The sequence below is a fragment of the Aethalodelphis obliquidens genome, unplaced genomic scaffold (assembly GCF_003676395.1).
Source record: "Aethalodelphis obliquidens isolate GAN/ISIS:26980383/991018 unplaced genomic scaffold, ASM367639v1 scaffold63, whole genome shotgun sequence".
Taxonomy (NCBI): domain Eukaryota; kingdom Metazoa; phylum Chordata; class Mammalia; order Artiodactyla; family Delphinidae; genus Aethalodelphis; species Aethalodelphis obliquidens.
In genome coordinates, this window is record NW_020838007.1 from 10,123,119 (window position 1) to 10,147,160 (window position 24,042).

General features: G+C 44.9%; 1 protein-coding gene across 3 annotated transcripts in view; it reads left to right on the forward strand.

Annotated features, from left to right (window-relative positions):
• Window positions 1-24,042, forward strand: part of LPIN2 (lipin 2) — a 103,695-nt gene that overhangs the window by 934 nt on the left and 78,719 nt on the right. Inside the window, exon 1 of one of the 3 annotated variants that reach the window (XM_027088783.1) lies at window positions 20,123-20,366. The exons of 1 other annotated variant lie outside the window; for it this stretch is intronic. The gene's annotated coding sequence lies outside the window, so the exon portion shown is untranslated. Of the gene's footprint in view, window positions 1-20,122; window positions 20,367-22,027; window positions 22,212-24,042 lie in introns of those variants that run through there. One more of the 3 variants, XM_027088786.1, reaches the window with a different exon arrangement.

Here is a 24,042-nt window from a genome sequence, read left to right on the forward strand (position 1 = left end):
AAAAAAAAAAAAAAAAAAAAAAAAAAGAAATTCTCGTTGAAAAGAGGGAAGAGCTAGGAGGGGAGAGGAGAGGAGATGCAATGTGGGAGGAAAGCTGCTCTTTTCAGCATGAAGGGTGTGGGTCAGTCTGAGAGCAGAGAGAAAGGTGCCGTCAAAGAAGGCACAGTTTTTCCTCTGGGACAGGAGGGGAGGGAAGGAGGCCAGAGGGGAAGGAGAGAGAAAGCGTGAAGACAATTGCATTTCCTGATGTGCTTGGGCGGGATTCCAGGAACTGGAGAGGTAGGTCAAGTGACAGACGGGACAGAAGCAAGGGTGTGTGTGTTTACGGCTGGAGGAGCCTGGGAAGGTCTGGAACAGGATGCGGGAGCATCGTCAGGTGAGGCTGCCCGGTGCAGATCGCGGTGGGAGCAGCCGAGTGCGGAGCCGAGGCCCGGGCTCCGTGGGCTCAGCACTGCTTGTACCCCGGCGTGGAAACCTAGGGCTTTCCGGCGGGGGGTGGGGGGGGGGGGGGGCGGGGGGGGGGTGTCCAGCGTGGGAGGAGGAGCTGAGCTGAAAACAAAGACTGTGGGCCCGGACGCCACAGAGGGCCCAGTGGAACCTGGCAGGGTTGGCAAGTTCCTTGAGGCCAGAAACTGCCTCTGATGCCTCATTACAGCTGCCGACTCTTGGCCCATAGGAGCTTCTCCATAAGTGTTTGGTTATAAATGAGTGAGCGGAGTATAAGGCAGTAGGCATGTCGTGATGCTTTATTACTATTATTATCTGTCAGCTACACAGACAGATTCAGGAAAGAGAGGGCACTCAGGCGGTCGGAGCAGTTCAGAGAATCCCATGCAGACTTCCTATTGGTTTACTTCCCCCATCAGTGATGTTGGTCCTTCTGTCTTTTCTTTTGTGACTTTATTAGTTATTTCATCCCTCCTCTTTGCACCCGGCACTGTCTTGCACAGAGCAGACATTCGATGCCTGTTTACCGAATTGAACGCAAACCAAGCCGCAACGGATACATTGCTGTTGTTGTTTATCTATCAGAGTACAAAACCAGCCGAACATAGGAATTGCTGCGTCTGCTTCCTGACACCGTCCATCCCTTGGCCTCATCATGAGAATGTCTTGCTAATTTTAGAGCTGCCTGAGCAGCCTCGGCACAGTCCCTTTTAGCCTCCATTCCTTCCAACTTCAGCCGGCCTTGAAATAAGCACCCCTCCCCCTTCCCCCACCCGGCCCCCCGCCCCCAGCGCTCCGCACTGACCCGCTAGCCTCTTCCCTGCCTGGCGTTTCCCGCCTTGCCCCCTCGCGGATGGAGCCCTAGCCCTCCCTGGACCCCTGCCCGGATGCTCAGGGTTGCCTTTCTAGATCTTGGCTACCTTCCACCAGGATCTGGTCTCTGATCAGCCGTGAGTAAATACTTCTCCCTGTTTAACTCAATCCTGGGCATCCGTGGCTGGCCCATCGCTACAGCTCCCGCATCTCAGCCAGCAAGAACTAGACCAGACCTGTTGGTAATCCTCAAACTTTTAAAATCTCTGATTCTGGAATTCGTGGTCTACTTTTGCACAATGGAGACCCTTTTAAGAGGTAGTTTAGGGACAGGAGACAGTCTGGGCGAAGCTACCAACCACACCAGGGAAGCCAGAACAGAAACACTGGCTTCTATGTTATACAAATATTTCAAAACTTCTCAGTAAATCTTTCTCTCTGAAGGACAAACAGTGTCATAACTTCCTTTCTTTCCTTAGTAGGAATCCTTGTTATTACAACTGAGAAAAGTCAGCACAGAAAGTACTTTATAGAGTCATTTATCAGGCTGGACTGAAAATCTGGACCCATCACTCCCGACTGGAACAGGTGATCCATGGGATGTCTTACATCAAATTCTACCTTATCTTATTAACTCCTGCAGTGTAGGTGGGACCTCATCACCTCTTGAAGCTGAATCTATTCAAATGAGTCCTGCTGCGTACGGTCAGAAGTTCTGGTGGTAAAAGTTTGACTGATTAAAGGCCATTTGGCACAAAAATAAGTACTTTGTCCGTGTAAATTTTGCACCGCTGGTGACTCTGTTGTTGCTTGTTGTAGGTCAGCAGGCGGGTTGAGCTGGTGCAGTGGCAGCATCACAAAGCTAGAAGATGGGGTTCAAACCCACCACTTTCTGACCATGTGAACGGTGATCCCCCACCTCAGCCCCCTGGGACGTGGGGATCAGGGCATCACAGTGTCTCCCACATGGGGATTTTACGAGGATTAAATGAGTTGCTTCATTTAGAAACTGCCCAAGAAAGCTCTGGCACCCAGTAGGTGAGTAGTGAGGGGCTTGCCTTCCCAGACCCCTTCTCTACTTCCTGCCTTGTTTGAATGTGATGAATATGAACATTTTATAAAAGCAGGAATGGCCTCTGCTCCCTCTGTAGTATGGAAATCATTTGAAGTGTATGGAATCAGGAATTCATTTTTGTGGAATTTTCTCACGTAGTTCGCCCAAGTGCCTAAACACTTCACTGACACTATTTTATTTTTGTATGAAATGTGTTAAGTGCTTCCTGGTTGGGGTGGCACTTTAGTGTACATGAAGTAATACGTCAGCCTGTGGGGCAGTCCAGGGTCAGACTATTGTCCCCATTTTACAGATGAGCAAACTAACACTCAGGGAGGTGAAGTGCTTGACTCAAGGTCATGTGACAAGTACGTCCGGGAAGTGGGAAACCCAGGTCTCTCCACACCCTGCCCCAGTTTCTTTCTCTCCCCAGCTGCACTGAGGTACTAGTCTCCCAAAGCCCAAGGGGCCCAAAGGTGGAAATACACCTTTGTTCGATGAGTTTGTGACTTGCTGCTAGAGTATTAGGGGAACAATGTCCTTGACTGGGACGGTGGGTAGAAATATCAGCTGCCCCAAACACCTAGGATTTCCTCTATTTTGCTCCCTTGGAAAAACTCAGCTTCCCAGGATCCTCCCGGAAAGTCTAGCACTATTTCTCCAGCACTCTCACTTGAGATGAGTGAAAGCTTTGCCTCAGAAAGAACAGAGGGACGGTGGGAGGGGATGAGACAGAAGATAAGCACCAGGGCAGGAGTCTTGTTCTTGAGGAGGTTTTCATGATTTCGTGGAGACAGATGGTAGCTGTCTATAAAATATGCTTGCAAGTCCTGCTTCCTTCCTCATTTTGGTTTGTTGTGACAACTGGAGTTAAGTTTTAGGCAAATAAATATATAGGATCATATTTTTCACTGCAAGTATTGGAATAATCAAAGCAATGGGATGCCTCACAAATTTCTCCCTTCACTTTATACAAGAAAACGTCTTCCTGCGAAGTGAGTTTTACTCTGTTTTCCTGGGTTGTGATGGGGAGGCGGGGGGAGAGCATTATGATCCATTTCTCTGATGGTAACAGCTTCTAGTATCAAGTCACTAATCAGTTAGCCGGGATCAGTCGTTCAAGCAGGGGGGTCATCCTCATTCTTCTTCAACACCATGCTCTTGTGAATTCCGCCCGGAGCCTACTCACCGGCCACTGGTTCCTGGCCCCTCATTCAGGCTTGTCTCCCTCCACAGCCCCCCATCCCAAGAACCAGCCTCGTCCTGATGTCCCATCCTGAGCCTCATTTCCTCACTGTCCTCCAAGCAGAGTAATGGAACTCCTAGTGGAAAACTCTAATTCTTTTTGGAAAACACATTTTATTTTAACAAAGGCTAACCCCAGTGCTAAATCTTGGGTTCACAGTAGGGACCATGTTTTAGGGGAGCAGGGTCTTTCAGGATTCCAGACAGGCTGCCCCTGCAGAGCCAGCTGATTGATGGTAAAGGGTGGTAAGGATCCTGCCCAAATACTCTGACACGCAGATCATCTCACTTTGCCAGTTGTCAAGAGAGCATCTTTCCATGTGACTCAGACGAGCACCTCCAGGAAAAAACAGAAACAAAATCGCTGCACGACGTGAGTGGCTGACATTCAATGCAGCGGGAACTGAGTAGCCAAGGTCAGAAGGGAAACTTGGCACAAGATTAGGAGTAAGAAAGAGACCTGTGAGGACAGGTAACAAAAGGAGATGACGTGAAAACATGCAGAAATACACTTCACGGAAGGAAACGCTGGACAAGGAATGTCAGGTGCGATTAGGAGCGAGAAGGAAATAAAGCGAGATGCTTCCGAGTGGTTGCTCTGTGGTGTGATGAGCATAATCGACTTGATCAGACTCTCCAGGTTCCGATTTACAGAACGCAGGGAGAGATGCCCAGTAGTGACCTATTTAACGTTTACCTCTGAAAAGCCCTGTGCTTTTTTGTCTCATTTGAAATTCAGACTTGGTGGGTCCTTTCATTTTTGTGATGTCAGTTTGTTTCTTTACAGTATTTTGAGATGTTAAAAACTGACTTAGGAGACTATTGTCTCCTAAGAAATTAAAAATTACCTTTATGGTTGAAGGTGGAAGACATTAGCTGACTTAGCAATGCCCCTCTTGGACCTGAAGCAGGTTTAAAAATATTCTCTCTCTCTCTTTCTTTCTCTCTCGTGCCTTTTCCATGATTTCTCCTATTTGCACTGATTTATACACGTATTAAAAGTTTCCTATTTCTGGACTCCTAATGATCGAGATGACATTGTTTTCCTGCTATATAACATTTTAGTGGGTCAGGGCAGAAAACAACGTAAGGGAAAAACTAAATGTTTTGAAGATAGTATATAAAGTTGACCTCACACGGTCCATTTCTTATATGTGCTAATTGGGCTTATCTATCGAGGCTGCTGACAATCTAGGCCTGGGAGCCCACCAGCCTGGGGCCAATTACCGCCTGCTAGTTATGTGACCCAAAGCAAGTTGCTTAATGTTGGGGGCATCAGCTTTTCACCTGTAACATGGAGGTAACAATAATGCCTACCTCTAAGAGCTGTTGTGAGGATGGAGTTAATATACATGTAAAGCAATTATTAAGACTCTGCTCTCACTATTATCCGATAAATTATTCAGAGAAGCCTCAGAAGTTAGAGGTTATGCCCATTTGAATACTTAGATGAAATCATTTAGGTAAAACTGTGATTAAATATATATTTAAATGCTCTTTACTACTGTGCTTAAAAGAAAATCAACTTCTTTGGCAAGTTACCTGAAAAAAGTCCAAATACAAAATGCTAAACGACATGGCTGAGAAAGAGACTTTATTTGGCTTCGTCAATAGCTAGAACTAACGTATATTTAGCACTGTCTAGTAAAGAGCAATTTTTAAGAAGAGCCTGTTTATCTTCATAAGTTCTGCTTAAAGTTTTGGCCTGGCGATAAGCATTTGTCATCTGGTGGCTGCACAACGTCCAAACCCCTTTCTTATGTTCAAGGAAGACCCCACCGTCTGAGTCTTAGTGGGGAAAGCCATGCCTATTTCTCTCTGTGTTGTGCCATGTTCGTAACCTTCCCAGGTGTACGATGTATGTTGGTTAAATTGCAAATGTAAACAGGAAGAACAGTTTTGCAACCCTGAATGGCTACACAGTGAATCAGGGGCTTAGGCCCTGTTTCCGACTAGCTCCACCGAAATTAACTGAGTATCTTTGGGCAAGTCACACAACTTGCTCAGTTAGTTTCTAGTTTCTGCATCAGTGCATATGAAGTGCAAATGAACCCACTGACCTAACTGGAGTGATGGAAGGATTAATCAATGCATGAAAATTAACTGGGGATATGTATATAAAAGTGCAGTTCTATTATATACTAAACAATAGAATATCTTTAACTCACAAATACTTTTCCCATTATAAGTGTTTTTAGAATAATTTAGTGAACTCCCAGAAATTTCTATACTATATATTATTACAAACTTTAATTTATTCTTCAAACAATTATGAAAGTAAAATAAATTTTCTATCCTGTGTCCAAATTCCAGTTTCTGGGCATTTAGGAAATCTTTCTTCCTCAACCTTCCCTTTTATTTAATTGGAAATTGATTTAATAGTTACCAGCTTTTAAAGCTTTAATGAAATTGTATACTTCTACTCTATTATTCCATATTCTTTTCTCTCCTTTAAGGGGCTTCTATAAGTTAAGCCCCCATATTTTTCTTAAATAGATGCATTGCTTACTCAACTGAGAAATGTGGAATAAAAATTTCCCATGACTCCTGTGGTTACTCTTTCAGTTGCCTCCAAATGTTTCAACCCAGCTCTCCTAAAATATGTGATCCAAGGTTGAATAATCAACTTTATCTTTTAACACACATTTGCACACAAACACCATGACTGGAACACACACATCCATACATAGACACTTCTCTGCTTTATGCTTTTCCTCTCATTTTCATCAACCTCTGAGGTTTTTGCAAAGAGTAAATCATAGCCACTAAATACAAACAGATCAAATCCCCCTCCCCACCATGTGTGGCTCTCTAAAGCCAAGGTGATTTATGATGCTAAGTTTAAAAGAAATATCACTGCTGTTCATTGTTCTGCCCAGCCATTGAATAGCTGCTCCCAGTGAAACGAGACAGGAAAACATTTAATTAGAAGTGCATTAAATTTGGAAGACATGAGTGTTTAGCAATCTTTGCAAATTAAATACTGCATGTGTGGGAGAGATACAGATGTACTTCTCTTCATGTAATATTGTTGCCATGCTCCTGAGAATTTGAACAGGAAAGCAATTTTTTTTAAGTGAAGCTTAATTCTTTTAAAAATCTGTCTTGAATCTTTTTATAAAACAAAGCTTCCTTCTGAGCAATAAGCCTCTATTCTATCCTATTTTATCAGCATAGAATTTAGCCTAGAACTAAAAATGCATTGAACTTTTAGAAGTTTGTTTATTGAGTCAACAAATATTGAGCACTGTCTTGGTTCAGGCTGCTATAGCAGAATACCATAGACTGGGTGGCTTAAACAACAGACATTTATTTCTCATAGTTCTGGAGGCTGGGAGTCTAAGATCAGAGTGCCAGCATGGTCAGGTTCTGGTGAGAACCTCCTTCCTGGTTTCAGGCAGTCATCTTCTTGCTGTGTCCCTACCTGGCAGGGAGAGAGAAAGATCCTCCATTCAGTCCATTATAAGCACCTACTAAGTGCCAAGCACAGTGCTGTCTGCTAGGGGCACAATGGTAAACAAAATAGACAAGGTCCTGCTCAAATGAAGTATACAGTCCAGCAAGGCAGAGAAATGACAAGCAAACCAGCAGTTACAGAGGAAGACAAGCAGGCTGATGAGGGGGAGAGAAATGGGGGAAGCAAGTCTAGAAAAGGTCATCAGGGAGAGATGCTCTGAGGAGGGGCCTTTTGAGCTGAGGCTGAAAGGCTGAGGATGAATCAGCATGTGAAGAGCTGGGGAAGGGCATTCAGGTGTGACATGGTGCAGCAGTGAAGTAAGCCTCCAAGGAGGGCTTCTTGTGGGGCCTGGGTTTTTCTGGTGGCCCTAGGGGAGAAGGTTAGAGGTAGGTGGAGGCCAACGTCTCAGCTCAACATTCTAGTTCTATTGCTTTCTAAAAAAGATGTTGTTTATGATGGCATCTTTGAAGTAGGGTAGTTGTGTGGACTGAATGTTTATGTCCCCCCAAATCCATATCTTAAAGCCCTACCTTCTATGGTGATGGTAGTAGGAGGTGGGGCCTTTGGGAGGTGATTAGGTCATGAGGGTGGAGCCCTGGTGATGGGATTAGTGCCCTTATAAAAGAGACCTCATCACTCTCTTTCCACCAGGTGAGGATACTAGAAGTCTGCATCTATAAGCCAGAGGAGGGTCCATGGCCATGCCAGTATCCTGATCTCCAACTTCCAACCTCCAGAACCGTGAGAAATAAATTTCTGTTGTCTATAAGCCACCCAGTTTATGGTAGTTTGTTATGGCAGCCTGAGCAGACTAAGGTTGTAGTATATCTTCAGAAATTCATAGGCTGGGAATTCTCTGGTTGTCCAGTGGTTAGGACTCTGCACTTTCACTGCTGAGGTTGCGGGTTCAATTCCTTAGTCGGGGAACTAAGATACTGCAAGCCAAATGGTGCAGCCAAAAAAGAAAAAGAAAAGAAAACAGAAGGAAAAGCATAGGTTAATACAAAAAAAAAAAAAGATGTATTTCTTCCGTTATGAAGCTCAACTGCCGTAGCGTGGGAGCTGGGGGAAAGGAGGACGTAATGGAGGCATATTTTAAAGTAGTAATAATAACAACATCCACCTGGTGAGGGCTTACTCCGGGAGATTCTAAGGGATTTACAGTATTATCTCGTTTACCCTTATAACAAACCAGTGAAATGGTAGATTAGAAATGTGATCAGCTGCAAGTAATAGAAAACCTCAAAGACAGTGGCTTAAATAGGTAGACACTGAGGGTATTTTTCACATAGAAAAAAGTATTAAGGTATACAGTCCTGGGCTAGGAGAGCTGCTCAGTGACGCTGTCAAAGACCGAAAATCTGGTTACTGGTGAAAACTGTGACCCACTGCCAATTCTAGCTGTAAGAGCAGCAGCATCCTCAAAGCAGCAGCAGGAAAAAGGATATGGACCTTAGTGACTATCTGTTATTGTCATTATTACCAAAAGTGTTTATAACCCAAACTTCTAAATGACACGGCTGCAAATAATTAAAGGACACATTTTTGGTTCTTCAGGGAGTTACAAAGGAGTTGGATGAGCCAGACTTCAATATAAAAAGATAAATAACAGGGCTTCCCTGGTGGCGCAGTGGTTGAGAGTCCGCCTGCCGAAGCAGGGGACACGGGTTCGTGCTCCGGTCCGGGAAGATCCCACATGCCATGGAGCGGCTGGGCCCGTGAGCCATGGCCACTGAGCCTGCGTGTCCGGAGGCTATGCTCCGCAATGGGAGAGGCCACAACAGTAAAAGGCCTGTGTACCACAAAAAGACAAACAAAAAAAGATAAATAACAATGCAGCCTTTGTTCTTCTGTTCCCTTGAGATCATTATTACTGAGACCTGTTCAAGGGCAAGCATTGTGGCCGGGCTTAGATCACAAAATGGCTTAGGTCTAAAATGGTTCCTCTTATGTCAAAAGTTACATCTGGTTCTTTTCCTCTGGGGCCCCCTACCTTATCTGCTTACACTACCAAGGGCTAACCTGGTCAAGGAAAGCTTCTTGGAGTGGGGGGTTGGACTTTAAACTGAGCCTGGAAAGGAGGGCAAGACTTAGACAATTAGAAGCAGTAGAGTAGGGCATTTCTGGTATGAAGAATGTCATAATAAAAGCTTCAGACTGAGAAATGAGCCTGACATTTTCCAGCAGTGATGAGGAGATGAGCTTGGCTGGCAGGGAGAGGCCAGGGGAGGGAAACAAAGTTTGAAATTGGTGGAGGCAAGGGCAGTGGGCTTTGTGTTCTAGCTGGGGAAACCGCTCGCTGTCTCCCATAGGACGTCAGCTGTATGACGCGATCCACCACTGAGCAGATCCAACTTTGCTCTTACTCAAGGCCACATTCATCATTTGTGCATCAGATATTTATTAAGCTTTTTTCTGCAATGAGTTAGACACACTGAAGCAATGATAACAAACTAGCTATGGATCGGGCAGTCAACTAGCAAATGATCCAGAAAGAGATTGGATTTACTTACAAATAATCGCAATGCGGGACCTTGTGTGAGACACCAATAAACTGCTTCGTCATTCAATAAAATGAAAAGAAAAATTACATCCAACTAATGAGATTAGAGATGGCTATTGGAAAGGCAGCACAGAACCTGGAAGAATAAGCAGAATCAAGGGATCAAGAGAACATTCCAGAAAGAGGGAGCAACTTGAGCAAAGTTGGGAGGACGTAAGTGGGAGGACAGGGGTGTGTCTAGTTAACAGATGGACCAGAGGATGGATAAAAGGAGTGGGGGGAATTAGAGGGAGTGATGTGTGTCACCAAAACCATCCCTTTAGGGCTTCATTTGTCTGGTGGAGGTGGGACCATACAGGGGATGTTGCTGCTGTGAATATCTCCAGGTTGCTGGGTTTTCTTTCTTTCTTTTTTTTAAATTTTTATTGGCGTATAGTTGATTTACAATGTTGTGTTAGTTTCAGGTGTACAGCAAAGTGAATCAGTTATACATATACATGTACCCACTCTTTTTTAGATTCTTTTCCCATATAGGTCATTACAGAGTATTGAGTAGGGTTCCCTGTGCTATAGAGTAGGTCTTTATTTGTTACCTATTTTATATATAGTAGTGTGTACATGTCAATCCCAATCTCCCAATTTGTCCTTACCATTCCTTTCCCCCCTGGTAACCATAAGTTTGTTTTCTACATCTGTGACTCTATTTCTGTTTTGTAAATAAGTTCATTTGTACCTTTTTTTTTAAAAGATTACACATACAAGCGATATCATATGATATTTGTCTTTCTCTGTCTGACTTACTTCACTCAGTATGACAATCTCTAGGTCCATCCATGTTGCTGCAAATGACATTATTTCGTTCTTTTTTATGGCCGAGTAATATTCCATTGTATATATGTACCACATCTTCTTTATCTCCTCCTCTGTCAATGGACATTTAGGTTGTTTCCATGTCTTTTCTCTTAAAACTAGCTCAGGCATTCAAAGGCCTAGAGCATTGATAATCTACAGAAATTTTACATTGGGGAATAGTTGGTTCCCAACACAAAGTCAGTTAACACCCAAACAAACATACTTCGGGTCCCACTATCTAATAGTGGTTTGGAAAAACATTTCCGCAAATGTTAATAGGAGGTTTCCCTGAGTACACCCAGAGGTGAGTTGATAAGACTCTGAAGCCAAGGGGGGCCCGGGACGCTTCTATCTCCAAAACAGAAACAACGTAAAACTGCCTCTCTGAGGCTAAAATAGAAGAGGTAAAGGGATGTGAGCCTGGCAGGACAAGCTTTTCAGGCCTGGTCATGCTCTTCCATACTGTGATCTAAATTTAGACTCAAATCTGAGAACAGGAAGACAGATTAAATGTCTGTTTCCATTGTAAATTCCACATTCCCAGTTTGAATTTCCTTTAGTACCTTATAGGTCCTTTCAAAGTCCCCCCTATCTGCACTGGCGTCCAGACCGTAGACACACAGAGCTGTGGTTTCTGGCATAGGATCATAAGAAAATTCCAGAAAGTTTGAGCAGATGTGAAATCTGGAAAGGAAGGTGGTTATTTGATGGTGATAACATCAGGTCTGGGGAAGATTTTCTCCAAGGCCACCCCACCTTCACCCCTGAAGTGCTCCTGTTTCTGTTCGTGGGACAGTCGGTTATTAAAGCTGACTTCTTTTTTTTTGATAAATGTATTTATTTATTATTATTATTATTTTTGGCTGCGTTCGGTCTTCGTTGCTGCACGCAGGCTTTCTCTAGTTGCTGTGAGTGGTGGCTTCTCTTGTTGCAGAGCATGGGTTCTAGGCACGTGGGCTTCAGTAGCTGTGGGTCGAGGGCTCTAGAGCGCAGGCTCAGTAGTTGTGGCGCACGGGCTTACTTGTTCCATGGCATGTGGGGTCTTCCCGGACCAGGGCTTTAACCCGTGTCCCCTGCACTGGCAGGCGGATTCTTAACTGCTGTGCTACAAGGGAAGTCCCTAAAGCTGACTTCTAATTGTGTGCAGGGGCCTGGGCTTCTTATCGTTTTCCTCCTTGCCAGTCCCCCTGTTTGTACCTTTCCTTTATCTTTGCCCTTTGGCGCAAACAGAAAGTCCCAGCTGTGTGAGGGGAGGATGGAGTGGGGGTAGGCTGTGTTGGCTGAGGTCGGTTGGGAATAGCAGACGTTCCAACAGTGAAACATTGGCAAGTCCCCGTTCCATGCTGGCTGAACCTTGCCTTTCTTTCTGTGTTCTTGGAGACAAGCACTGTTTTCTTCTCCACCCAGATGATAATACTCACAAACCAGGCCATCCCCGAGTTCAAAAGTAGTCTCCTTCCTCATACAAGTCGGTGGAGGGTACACGGTAGCTCACTGGCTCCAGGAGAGGCTCCGTAGATTAGCTAGTTGATTAATAACGACATAGCACTCTAAACTTGCTGAGCGTTTATTTCATATATTCTATGGGTTGTTACTTAATGATAAAAGACACTCCTAGTGAGAATAGTAAAACTCAAGGTCTAACAAGAAAACAGTCTATAAAGCTATACACCTTCCCCTGATTTTTCTAACATTGGAAGAAATTTCTCTAACGTTAGTAAGCCCTTTAGAGAAATACGAAAGAAAGAGGGGAAAAAAAGAAAATGAATTTAGTGAGAAGAGCTTTCATGAGGGAGAAAATGGGGAGGACGAGAGAAGGTAAAGGGTGGATGTGGCAACAGGGATCCTTAGGGAGAGGCAACACCCCAGACCAAGGAGGAATAGGATAGATTCCCAAGTCTTCTGGAGAAGTTTAAGGAGAGCAGACGTCCTCGGCAAACACATTTTCTAAGAACAGTTTGGGGTCATCCAGACATTCCGTTCAAATTAGTGGCTGTTCTGGAAAAAAACAGACAGTAGCTGCTGAAACAAGCAATCTAGAAGCGCAAGGAAGTTAATGTTCACAAATGGAAAGTTTTCCAGGCTGGTCTCCAAGTCATTGCTGTAAGGCCGTCTCTGTGAATTGCTGTGGCTTTCCAACAGGCTTGGGGCAGAGCCCTTCCAAGGAGAGTTAAAATCCCCCCACCTCCCAGAGCTTCTAAATTTAGTGTTATTGTTAACATTATTTGTACAGTTATAAGGTAAAATACATGCTGCTGAAAGCTTAGCTCTACAAGGAAGCAGAATAATCTTAAACGGCTGATAATCAAATCCTTCTCACACAGAATTTACAGAACACATTTTCTCTAAGCTGCTCAGCTACAGAAGGTGGTGGGTATTCCAGTGAGATAATGATTTTTGGAGAGATTCCATCTCCTAGGTGACATCGAGTGACCTCAGGAAGGTCTCCCATAGATAGCTCTGCCTACCCAGGAGGGCAACAGACCCAACTGCCTAATAATGGACAGAGTGCCCCCAATGTGAATAACTGCCTCCCACTGGAAGGATTCAAGCTGAGACAGGACAACTTGCCCAAGGGGATTTCTGCTCTAGTAGCTGGACACATGGGCCTCCGAGGTCCCTGGTTTTATGACCCTAGCAGCACAGGGCCAGTGAAAATAAGAAAGTTGTTAGATGGCTTTGTTCTCAGGACTTAGAATTATAACCACTGACTAAAAGAATGCAAAAAAAAAAAAAAAAAAAAATGAGGTCCAGTGGTTAGAACTCCATGCTTCCACTGCCAGGGGCGTGGGTTCGATCCCTGGTTGGGGAATTAAGATCCTACAAGCCACACAGCACGACCAAAAATTTAAAAAAATAAAATGAAAGAATGCAAACAAACTCAAAGGCATGATTTGGAGGTAGGTATATTGTGAGTGATTTCTTAGAAGAGCTTTCATGCTTCCTTTTGCACTTCTGGTCTGGTTTATGTAACTTTTCTTCCTCATCATCTAGGATTTATTACAAAACAGACTGCGACACATTGTTGAAAACAAACCATTTCTTGCAGCTTCTTAGGAAAGTGGTAAGACGTACTAAGTTTGTCTTATAAGTGCTGAAGGTAAACTTACAAAGCTTGCAGGCACGTAATAACATTAAAAAATACAGAGATGTATTCATTTATTAATTCATTTTCATTTGTCCTTCATTTAAAAAGTTTTTTTCTCGTGAAATAAAGATACACACAAACACCTATATACAAATCACCCGAGCCAGGAAATAGCACATCACCCGACCTAAGACCCTCTGCATGCCTCTCCCAAACTGCACCTGTCACTCTATCAACGTCAAGTCTATCCTGAAATTTCTGTTACTCTCGTCACTGTTTTTCTCTATAATTTTTATCACCTGTGCTTTTATCCTTATCGTTTAAGAGTTGCTTGTTTATGAAGTGGATCATATCTTAATCTTTCATTGCTTCTTTGCTTAACATTTTATTTTTGAGATTCATCCATGTTGATGTAATTGTGTAGTATTTCATTGTATGATTATACCACAATTTAATGATCCAGTCCACCTTTGGTAAACATTTGGATTGTTTCTTGCTTTTTGCAACTATGAACAATGCTGCCATTGATTCCTGTATGTGTCTTTGAGTCCACTTGTGCAAGGGTTTTTCTAGAATCCATACCTACATTGGAATTACTGAGTCTTTGTATATGTGCACATTCAACTTTCTAGGTAATACCAACCTGTTTTTCTAAAGTTATTATACATTTGAATTCCAACCTGCGGTGTGTCTGAGTTCTGGTTGGTCACTCCACATCAACAGTTGGCATTGAACAACTTTTTATGTTAGCCGTTTTGATGAGTGTGTGGTGTTATCTCATTGTAGTTTCAATTTACATTTCCCTGATTACCAATGAAACTAAATGTCTTTTGATAAGTTTATGAACCATTTACCCTTGTTCTTTTGTGAAATTCCTCTTCATTTCTTTTGCTTGCTTTTCTATTGATTGCTAGATTTTTATTTATTGATTTATATGAATTCTCTGTATCTTTTGGATTCAAATATTTGTTTGCTTATGTGTGTCGCGAATACATTCTCGCTTTAGAAATACTCCCTTACCCAGAATTTGTTAACATATTCTCCTACATTGTCTCCTAAAAGTTTTGTATCATGTATCATTGAATCTTAAGTTGCCACTGATGGTAAGAAAAATCACAATTTCAGAAATGGTAAAATGTGAAAACAAGTGTATCCTTGAAATGATGACAGCAATGCAGTTTTGCTTTTCTTATATAGGTCTTTAATCCAACGAAAGCTGATTTGGTGAAATGGTGTAGCGTGGGGTCCACATCTATTTTTTGCTATATGGATAATCAGCTGCCTCCTCGTCATTTATTGAAAAGTTTATCTTTCCCCCAATGATCTGAGCTACCATCTCTACCACACACTGAGTTTCCGTATATGCCAGGGGTGTTTCTGGGCTCTCGTTTTTGTTTGATTGGTCTGTTTGTCTCTCCCTGAACCTACACCACCCTTACTGATTACTATACGTTTGGTATATAGAAGGGTAATTCCTTCCTCTACGTTCTTCTTTAAGAGCCTCTTGAAGAAGAGACCTCTGTTGGGATTTCAAATGGAAATGCGTTGAAGTTATAGATCCGTTTGTGGAGAATTAATATTTGTATGAGATTGGGTCTTTTCTATCCATAAATATATTTCTCTAATTAAGTCTTCTTCATAGCCTTTCAATGAAGTTTTATAATTCTCTTTGTAAAGGTCTTACATATATTTTATTAGATCCATTCCTAAGTGGCTTGTTTTTTGATACTGTAGGGGAGGGAAAAGTTTTCCTTGACCATATTAGGGCCCCTGACTGGGTCTGAAAATGAAACTGACAAAGACAGATTCACAGGAGAAAAGCATACAAAGTTAGACTCGGGAGCCTTGGTAAGAAAACGATGACCTGAAGAAACAGTTAAGACTGTGTATTCTTTTTTTTGAATTTTATTTATTTTTTATACAGTAGGTTCTCATTAATTATCTATTTTATACATGTTAGTGTATACATGTCAATCCCAATCTCCCAATTCATCCCACCCCCACCGCCACTTGCCCCCTTGGTGTCTATACGTTTGTTCTCTACATCTGTGTGTCTATTTCTGCCTTGCAAACCGGTTCATCTGTACTATTTTTCTAGATTCCACATCTATGCATTAATATACGATATTTTTCTCTTTCTGATCTACTTCACTCTTTATGATAGTCTCTAGGTCCATCCACGTCTCTACAAATGACCCAATTTTTTTTTTTTTTTTTTTTTTGCGGTACGCGGGCCTCTCACTGTTGTGGCCTCTCCCGTTGCAGAGCGCAGGCTCAGCGGCCATGGCTCACGGGCCCAGCCACTCCGTGGCATGTGGGATCTTTCCAGACCGGGGCACGAACCCGTGTCCCCTGCATCGGCAGGCGGACTCTCAACCACTGCACCACCCGGGAAGCCCAAAATGACCCAATTTTGTTCCTTTTTATGGCTGAGTAATATTCCATTGTATATATGTACCACATCTTCTTTATCCATTCTTCTTAGACTGTGTATTTTAATGCTGAGTTTGATTAAAAAAAAAAGGGCAGTAGTATAGAAATATGATAAGGAGTATAAAGTAATTATAGTAAACACTGTACGGCATCTTTCAAAAAGTTTCATTTCTGTTTATTGCTGGTATATATGGATGCTCATGGTTTTTGCGTATTGACTTTTGTACCCAGAAACATTGCCAAACTCTCATATTCATCTCAACAGGCTCGGTACACATTCTTTTGAATTTCCTACATATACTATTATGTCATTGTGATTTTTTCCTTTCCAATCTATATATTTTATTTATTTTTCTTGCCTTACTCCACTACTTAGGACCTTAAGTACAATACTGAATAGAAGTGGAGATGGCAGCACACTTATCATGTTCCCCATTTTAAAGGGACTGGTTACATATAATGTTTGCTGTAGGTTTTTGTAAATACCTTTCATCAAGGAAAATATTCCTAGTTTTCTATGTATTTCATCTGAATGGGTATTGAATTTTATCAAAGAATTTGTCTGCATCTACTGAGGTCATTATATGATTTTTCTCCTTTAATCCTTTAATGTGGTGAATTACATTAATTGATTTTTCTCATTTGAAATTAACCTTGTATTCTTGGGTAAACCAGTTTGGTTCTGATTATCATCTTGCTGGATTCAAATTGCTAAAATTTTGCCTGTGACTTTTCTGTCTATATTTATGTGTGAGATTGACCTGAAATTTTTTGTTTCTCACATTCTCTTCATCAGATTTTGGTATAAGTTTATGCCAGCCTCATAAAATGATTTGAGAAATAATCCATCTTTTTCCATACTCTAGCTTGTGAGACACTGGAATTATTTATTACTTGAATGTCTGGTAGAAGTCACTGGTAAAACTGTTTCAGCCTGGATTTTTCTTTGCAGAAAATATTTAACAACAGATTCAAGTTCTTGAATGGTTATGAGTCTATTCTGGTTTTCTATTTCAGTTTTTTTTTTTTAATTTTTTTAATTTATTTATTTTTGGCTGCATTGGGTCTTCATTGCTGCACACGGGCTTTCTCTAGTTGTGGCGAGTGGGGGCTACTCTTCGTTGCGGTGTGTGGGCCTCACACCACAATGGCTTCTCTTGTTGCAGAGCACAGACTCTAGGCACGTGGGCTTCAGTAGTTGTGGCTCGCAGGCTCTAGAGTGCAGGCTCAATAGTTGTGGTGCACGGGCCTAGTTGCTCCACGGCATGTGGGATCTTCCTGGACCAGGGATCGAACCCGTGTCCCCTGCGTTGGCAGATGGATTCTTAACCACTGCGCCACCAGGGAAGCCCTATTTCAGTTTTATTAACATATTTCTTGGAATTTTCCCACTTCATCTAAGTTTTCAAATTAATTGGCATAAAAATGTTCACAAATATGTCCTTGTAATTTCTGCATCATGTGTGATTATAAACTATATAGGAATATAGTTTATTCCTCACATTGTTTGTATCTTTTCTTTTTCCCTTTATCAGTTTTCACCAGAAGTTTGTAAAATGTATTAGTCTCTCACAAATCCAGTGTTTGGCTTAATTGGTCCTTTCTATTGTATGTTTGTTTTCAATTTTATTTTCTTATTTTATCTTATTTCCTTTCTTCTGTTTTATTGAACTTTATTTTGTCGTTCTTTTTCTAACTTTTTTGCTCTTTACACTTCCAAGTATTTTCTAATATAAGCTTTTAGGTCTAAATTTCCCTTTAACTACTTGTCTAGGTTTCCTCTCTTTAGCTTCCACATGTAGTATTGAATAATGTAGTATTGAATTAGTATTGAATTAAATGTTGTTACACAGCATTTAAACACTGTCACATTTTCATAACTATTTGTTCTTTGACCCAAAAGTTTCCAAACAAATGGGTTTTTCTAGTTTTTTTTTTTTTTTAAAACTGATTCTTGACTTAATTGCCTTGTGGTCAGAGAATGTGCTCTGTATGATAGGAAATTTTTAAAATCTGTTGAGACTTGCTTTATGGCTCGATCTATGACCAACTTTAGTAAGGTTTCTGGGTGGGCTCAAAAATAATTTTTTCCTTACTCTATGATTTTGCACTTGGGGTCCCACCTTTATTGGGTCTCCCATTAAACTCCCCATTTAAAGCGGACCCTATGCTTTTACTTCTGTCCCCAAGACTCCCAAGGCTGCAAAAACCAATATTCAGATTCACTAGATTCAGCAAATACCTTCCAGGCAAAAGCTGACCTTGGCCTCTGCTTACCTCTCCTGGGTTCTGGCCTCTACTCTGTCCTAGGGCTATTTCTTAACTTCTTGCCAGTTTTTGGATCCCTTCCAGAATTTTTTTTTTTCAGAATATATTTTTAATATTTTACCCAGTATTTTTGTTGTTCTTTTCAGTGGAAGAGTTAGTCCAGACACCTAGCCAAGCATATAACTAGAAATGGAAATCCTCTTCTATTTTTCATCATGTATTTATTGGACACCTACTATGTTTGGAATAAGCGCTATAGTTGTGATCTGTACAAGGTAGACTAGCAGCATGAGAAAAAGAGATGCTGACTGGGGTAGGACAGTAGAGGAAACTAACAGGAGGTGGCGGGAAGGTGGTTAAAAACAAGCAGGCCTGGGGATGAAGCCCAGGATCTCAGCTTACTAGCTGTGAGGCCTGAGGCAAGTCACTCAACCTCTCTGTGCCTTCATCTATAAATTGGTATTAACAATAGCAGCTACCTCATAGCTTTGTAGTTAGAATTACTAGGAAGCTAAGGAGTGATGGCTCAGAAAATGCTAACTAGCCTGTATTCTCATAGAAGAGATGCAAAAACTGGGAACAACAAAGTTATTTCTCTAGGACTTAATCCCCTCCCCTGGGAGCTGCCAGACGGAGGGCATAGGACCACCTCCCTTCCAACTCCAGGCTTGGGAGACTGGATTCTTATTCTAGGGAAAATCCTTCACTCTTCTGGATTCCCTCAAAGAAACCCCTTCTCACCAGTCCTCTCCCTCCTGAGTTAGATTGCTTCCTCAAGGAGTTTAGAGTGTTGGAAATTAAAAGACAGGAAGGAAATGGCTTGCAGGCAACTTCTGCTTTTCAGAAGTTCCTGGAGACAAGCAGAATGCCTGTGTGCATTCTTATGGGGGGGGTGGAGAGAGGGGGAAATGTATGGAGAAAAATGGAAGTTCGTATTTTAAAAACTAGCCCGGGGCTTCCCTGGTGGCGCAGTGGTTAAAAATCCACCTGCCAATGCAGGGGACACGGGTTTGAGCCCTGGTCCAGGAAGATCCCACATTGCCGTGGAGCAACTAGGCCCATGCACCACAACTACTGAGTCTGCACTCTAGAGCCTGCGAGCCACAACTAGTGAGCCCTTGTGCCACAACTACTGAAGCCCATGTGCCTAGAGCCTGTGCTGTGCAACATGAGAAGCCACCGTAATGAGAAGCCAGCGCACCGCAACTAGAGAAAGCCTGTGTGCAGCAACGAAGACCCAGCGCAGCCAAAACAACAACAACAACAACAACAAAAACCTAGCCTGGTTCAAAAGGGGTGCCTAAAGCACACCAGCTAGACGGAGGAGAGAAGAATGAAGAGAAGAAGAGTACCCTGTATGCCCTGCTAGGGAACTTGGGTTTTTTCCTCTGGGCAGTGGATTGCCGATAACTGGTACCATGGTCAGATCTGCAATTCAGGATGGAGGGTGCTTCGAACTGCTCAGGAACTGAGAGCAGAGAGACCAACTTGAATATGCCCCCAGTGGATCCTCAGAGATGTGGTGAGGGTGGGCCTGATGGCTAGAGGATGAGGCCTCATGCTGTGCAGCTGTGGATGCCCTTGAAGGCAGCCGACACGGTAGCTCTGCAGAGGGCTCTGGAGAGTAGAAAGGACAAGACGTGGTGGACATGGAAGGGGAGAGGAAGGAAATGAGACTCCTTCCTAGGTTTCTGGCAAAGATGACTACGTGGATGATGGTGCAATTAGCCAAGATAGGAGATTCAGGAGGAACAGATTTGAAGAAAAAAACACAATGGACCTGAATTTGGCGTCAACGCGGGCCATGCTGGTGGAGGTGTCTAAAGCCTCTGAACACAGGCATGGGGCCCTCTGGGTTCTGGCTGATGCGAGGAGGAAGGAGTTTCCAGAAGGAAATCGTGGTCAATAGCATCTTATTCTAGAGATTGTGAGGGAGGGCCTGAAAGGGTCCACTGCATTTGGCAACCAGAAGTTTGTTGGTGACTCTGGCCTGAGGAACGTCAGGGGTGGAGGAGAAATGAAGGCTGTGAAGAAATGAAAAAGGGGGGCCTCCTCTTTCCAGGGAGCTTGGCTGGGGAGTGAAGCTGGCAGAAAAGTTGATGGCCTGGGGACAAGAAAGTCTGCTACTTCTTCTCCTGCTTCTCCTCCACCCCGGGCCCCTCGCGGCTCCCTGGTGGGAGACGCCTGAGCCTGCTAACGCTGAGGGGTGAGTCCAGAGTTGGGGGAAGGGACACGGAGCGGAAGGGGGTGGGGTCACTACAGGTGAAGGAAGAGTTTCCTTCCTCCTACATTCCAGCGGACTCAGTGGGAATCCGGGGCTCCCCACACACTTCTTAGGTGTCAGGGGAAGGGAGTGAAGGCCTATCGTGCAACAGGTATTTCATGAGTCTCTGTTTTGCTTAGGGGGTGGTGTAAAGCAGGTAGACACCAGAGAATGAGAAAATCGTAGACACCTGAACCAATCATTCAGCTGAGGCATCAAATCTCAGGTGGGTTTGGAGGAAGGGAGGATGTCTAAGGCTTCCTGAATGATGAAATGAAGGAAGGAAGCCTGGCAGAATAGTTCCTTCCCAAGGCAGGAGGTAGTGAAAATAGCCTGAAAGAAACAGGAAAAATCCAAGTGGGAAAAATGGAAAGAAAAAAAAAAAGCAAACAGCAACAGCACGCTCCGGGTCCCAGACGCTCAGCTAAATTAGGCACTTTACACGTAATGGTGTGCAGTCCTCAAGACAATCCCGTGGGAAAGTCATTACTGTTTCCATTCTATTGATGTAGAAACTGAGGATCCAGCTATTTTTCTCGCTTTAATTCCACTTCTCCAGAGCAGAGTGAAATGCTCTGAAATATGAAGAGGGAAGTCCAGTCCTTGTCTTTGAGAATTTTTTTCTGCTCGTGAAGCCAGGTGAAAGGCACCGAAGAGGAAAATTCTACTAGTGACCTTGGGCCTAGGAAACCACCTTCGTTTCCCCTGGGCCTCGGTTTAGGATGGGGCAAAGCTTGGCTGAATGCTTGGGAAAGGCAGAAGGAACTTGGATGAGGAAGTGGTTGCCCGGGTTCCTTCTGCAGAACCAGCCCGGGGGCCCCTATGGCAGGGCGCTGGTCCCCCGGTCGCAGCACAGCCCAGTCACACCACAGTCCATCTCTGGGAAGAGACTGTGCTGCGGCTGGCTCGGCACGCAGGAGCTTTATATAAATGCCTATTTTTCAGTATCCTCAAAGGTATCATCCACAGGACGCGTATTGGGAAATTAATGGCATTTGGAAGGAACACATGTACTTCCATCCATAACTTTCAATAGCGGCAAAAGCAGCAAAGAGATCAAAACCAGTGTGCAACAATAATATACAGCCCTGGCAATCCATTTCTTTAAACAGTATATTTTTAAAAGGGGATGTGTAGTAGGATTTGGGGTGGGGGTGGGGGGGGAGAAAGTAAGCAAAGAAGCAGATGCGCTACTGGTGATCAAAAGTGGATTATAAAACATTCATGCCGTGAGCATTTTTTGCACTTTAATATTTCTTTTTCGGTAATTGGGCTCTTAAGATCCACGTGACCCGCCGCGGTTGCCATGGGGACCAGAAGAAACTTGATTGCGGAAAAGTAACGTTCGGGTTGCAGCAAGCACTCGAAAGGCCGGGGCCTTCCCGGGAGCGCGGTAGATGGGCAGCGCGGCGGCGCGCGGGGCGGCTGAGCAGGAGGGAGTCCGCCGGGCGGCGCGCGGCCGGGAGCTGGCGGCGGAGCGCGGCGTCACGTGGCGGGGAGGGGCCTGCGCACCGCCCGCTGCCGCCGCTGCCGCCGCCGCGCGGCGCCGCGCCGCGCCGTGCCGTGTCCCATTCATGAGGGCCGCCCGGCTCGACTGCGGCCCAAGCGGCTCCCGAGGCAGCGGCGGCGGCGGGCGCCCGGGCCCCGCGCGCGCCCCCGGCCGGCCCCGCCTCCTCGGCCGCCCGCGAGCGCGCCCAGCCGGGCCGGTCCTCATCGTCGCCGTTCGGCCGCCGCTTGCCTTCGGCCGCCTGCGGGCGCCAGCGCGGGGCGGGAGCAGAGTCGCTGCAGGTAAGCGGCGGTGCCGGGCCGGGGTCCTCGGCGGCGGGGTCTCCAGCGCGGCGCGGGCGCCGGGCCGCCCGGCAGAGGCCGGGACCCTCGGGCCCGCGCTGGCCGAGCCCCCTGCTCGCGCCCCGCCGCCGGCGTCATCTAGAAACACGGACTCGCGGGGTGGGCTGGGGAGTCGCGGCGGGCGGGGAGACTGAAAAATTTGGTGCCCCCGCCGCGCGAGCGGAGGGTCAATTCAGACCCCCTCCTCCTGGCTCTGCGGTGCGGAAGCTGGAGCTGCGGCCCCGGAGACGCTCGGCCCAGCGGGTCCCGGTGAGGGAAGCGCCGCCGGAGGCCGCGTTTCCATTCAGCTCCCGGGCCTGGGGGAGGGGGCCCGGCACGTGATACGCATCGCGGCGGGGGCCCGGGAAGTTGCTGTTATTCCTCTGCGGCCGTTCGTTTGCCCGGCGTCTCCGCCTCAGGGCTGTAGACCGGATCCCCAGTGTGAGTAGTTTTTCACCTCCCAAACCCCCTCCCCTCTGCACATCTTAATCTGTGTCGAACATGTTAAGGTACAGTTGATGCTGAGGGTTGCTCTCTCAACTTCTAACCCCGCGGGTTATCGTTTCTCCCCCCGCCCGGACAAACTGAGACTGTTCTCATTGAAAACTAGGGATGTCGTTTGGAAGGCACACTTACGAATAACAGGACCAGAAAGATCATCCTTCCTTTCAGAAAGTGTTGGAACTCTGAATATTTGGAAATGTTAAGAATTACTTAACAAACCGCTAGGCTGATTTAAAATGCACGTTTGGGGATTATTTTTCCATACCTTTTTTTTTTCTTCTTCCTTTTCCCTAACTGAAAAAGTGTCTCTTGCCTTGGTGTCACGCCAGGCCCTGTTGAAGATGCTTGGTAAGCGCTACTGGTTATTAAAACTTGGCCTGGCTAGTTTGTAATGCTTTGAACAACACAAAGTCAGTTTTGAAATATATTTTGAAGAATTTACAAGTTAATTAGTGCCCCCCTAATGGCTTATATGTCGATGGTTTGATACTGATTGTGCTCAGCGGTTTCAGATTGAAAAGTGCGGCAGGTGTGGCAGGTGTAGCAGAGGTGGGAGCGGCGGGGGAAGGATTCGAGTAATGTAGCCCTCGGTGGCTGGTCCCCTAGTGCAGCATCCTCTTTGCCCGAAGGGCAGTTACCCTCAGGCCATACTCGGCCAGAGTATGAGAAGCAGGCCCAAGGACACGTGTGGAAGAGCATTGGACGGTGTGGGTGGCTGCTTCCCTCCACTTACATGTGGTGGTGATGTATCAGATTGCAGTATCTCCAGGCCCAGGTGTGGGTGGTGATGGCTGTAGAATGCTAGAAATGAGATGGTAGGTGCTAATGATGGATGGCATGGTTGAGAACTAACAGAGAAGCTTTGTTTTGGAGGAACAGGAAAGGGGAGCATAGGAGAGCCATCCAAAACTACAGTGAAGCCACTGGGAAGAAGCACATAATGGGGTCAGCTGGGGCTCCGTGTCCTGTATTGTTACATTCTTACAGCCATAGAAGGTACTCCTCACCTGGACTGTCATGTTTTGGTTACTGACTGTGTTGTCTCCTGCGCTAGACCGAGTCCTTGAAGGCCAGACTCATAGCTGCCGGCACCCAGTGCAGAGCCAGCTTTTAGAAGAGACCCCTGCGGAGGTCTGTAGAATGAAGGTAGGAAGCAGCAGGCAGTGTGACCCGAGGGCCAGTTCACTCAGCTGTCCTGAATTGTGAGCTTTGGATGAATAATCCTGGCAGTGCCACTCACTAGAGGTGGTAGAAGGTTAAGTTAAGCTGACGAGCATTGCAGTGAACA